Source organism: Paralichthys olivaceus, chromosome 16, assembly GCF_024713975.1.
Source record: "Paralichthys olivaceus isolate ysfri-2021 chromosome 16, ASM2471397v2, whole genome shotgun sequence".
NCBI classification, from domain to species: domain Eukaryota; kingdom Metazoa; phylum Chordata; class Actinopteri; order Pleuronectiformes; family Paralichthyidae; genus Paralichthys; species Paralichthys olivaceus.
The window spans coordinates 2,280,701-2,283,025 of record NC_091108.1 but is presented as its reverse complement, the minus strand read 5'-3'; the positions used below and the strand labels follow the sequence as shown (position 1 = coordinate 2,283,025).

At 39.7% G+C, this 2,325-nt stretch overlaps 1 long non-coding RNA gene across 1 annotated transcript; it reads right to left on the bottom strand.

The window, feature by feature from the left end:
* Positions 1-248: 248 nt before the first annotated feature.
* On the bottom strand, positions 249-1,303 carry LOC138405095 (uncharacterized). The gene is made up of 2 exons (XR_011238777.1): positions 1,183-1,303; positions 249-861 (listed from the first exon to the last, which is right to left on the bottom strand). It is a non-coding gene; the product is annotated as an uncharacterized lncRNA (long non-coding RNA).
* Positions 1,304-2,325: the final 1,022 nt, after the last annotated feature.

The following is a 2,325-nucleotide window of genomic DNA, read 5'->3' as shown; positions in this document are numbered from 1 at the left end:
TTCACTGATGGGATTGTGAAAGCTTGAGAGGGAGAGACTGAATTAATGGTTTTCCTCTGCTAGAAAATATGAGAAACACGATCTCGCTTAGAAGTAAAGGACATAATGATATACATACATTAACCTTTAAATCATAAAATAAAATGGCAAATGTACATTAAATATACAAATATATGACAATTTATTAGTTCGGTATAATTCAATATTTCAGAATTGTTGTAAAGAAATGAAAGAACAGAAGCTTTATCCAGATAAAAGTGCTTTTTAATATCTTTTAACGTGATTGTCTGATACATAAGCAACTGCTTATGTTTTTAAAGATAATTTTTAATCAAATAATGGATTAATTATGTAGAAGTGAAGCCGGGATGATTGCATCTTCACCGTTCCAACTTCTCTTGGAGAGATTTTCTGCTCGACATTTTTCTCTAAATCTGTTCTCTTCAGCTATGGATAAATGTCATTAAATGCTAAACTGCCAAAGGGTAGTAGCAGGAAAACCATTAACAACAATGAGCGGATAATTAAAAGACAATATGACTTCCACTGAATACGAAATATGCCAGTAACACACTAATCAACTAAAATGAGGAGCCTTCTCGTTCGCTGGGATCTGTGTTGGCTGATAATGTGGATCCAGTGGCCTCTGGCATGAACGCAGGCAGAACGAATGACAGGCGTCCTCCAGAGGAATGTCCGATGGATGTTTTCCAGCCGATCTTCATTAGCCGCCATCCAGCTGAAACATCTGTCACTGGAGTGCTTGGCACCGACCCATGGTAATTAGTGAGCTGCTCGCAACAGGTTCTGCCGGAAGATAAACAAGAGGCGAGCGGAGCCGAGGACGCGGACAGAGCAGCTCTGCATGGAGGAGGCAGGAGGGAGCTTCAGCAACACACACACACTTATGAATGTAAGACTACATGCCTGCAGTGTGTATTATAATGTCAAAACATGTGTGACTGAATTCTAGTTATAAATATTGTGTATTTCTTTTAATTATCATTTTTGCCTCTTGAGCACTTTTTATGAAAATGAGCCACTTAAATAAAATGGATTATTATTATAATAACACAACATGTAACTTGGTATTGTAAATATAAAGCACATGAGTAAAGTACTGTTACTGTTTCTGAAAAACAAAACCTTTACAGTATTTGGAAGTCAATCAAATTTACTGACGGAGGAATGTGTGTCTGGATTCTCCCACCACATCGACTTCTTTGTCAGTTTTCCCTCCATTGGTGTTTCCCTCTTCGGAAACAGTCACACAAAGAAGCATTGGAGCGGGACGAGAGGGCAGCTACAAACCAAAAATCCCCCCACGCACACACACACGCACACACACACACACACACACACACACACACACACACAGACATTAGAAACGTCTTAAACGATCCATTGTGAAGTGCCACATACCTGAGGTGAAAGTGAAATGGATGTCTGGATCATTCTGGACTTGGACTTCAAATGAAAAGAGTTTTAATATGTTGCAATGAATGCTTCGATGTTAGAAATGTGCAAACACCACTTGGAATATCTTGGCAGGTTAAAGAGAAATGTAAAAATGGAGCTCAGGTTTTGAGAAACACTTAAGTTGTTTTTGCAATCGCAATGGTGACGCTATTCTATTTCCACTTTAATTTAAAAAAACTAATCAAACCAAGATATCAACATTATCTGCTCCTCTGATAATTGTCAGTCATTTTGCACATCCAGTGTTTAAACACATTTACAAAGTTGTATTTTATGGGCTCGTTCTCTGAGACCTGCTTTGTGGAGTTTAATGTGGTGACACTTTACAAAATAAAAATTGGAATAATCGTAGATTTGTTTTAAAACATAAGACGCAGAAGTTTGTTATCACACAGAGAACACGACTGACCACAACAATTACCATCCAGTCCCACTCTGTGAGTCCAGCAGGAGAGGGATCAGTGTTTTGGAAGAGACCACATACGTCTCTGCAGAAAAAGAAGCCAGAGCTTCCCGCCCCCAGGCACAGGAAGCCTTCATCTTAAATAAACAAAGCGTGGACTGATGGAAGATCCTTATCGAGATACGCACAGTCGTACACAAGGAAGAGACAAAAGCAAACAGAAAAAAGGAGAAATGCCACACAGTTTAGTGCAAGCAGACACACGCCCTGACCTCCTCCTCGCTAAATAATCAGCTGAGGAATCTGCGGGACAAATCTCAGCTCTCCTCGAAGCTGAGATCAGCGGGAGCCATTATTTTAAAATCTGCTCCGTAAATCTAGGAGGAGGGAAACAGCTGGACACTGGTGACGACTAAATTAAGAGATCAACATTTAAACTGCGT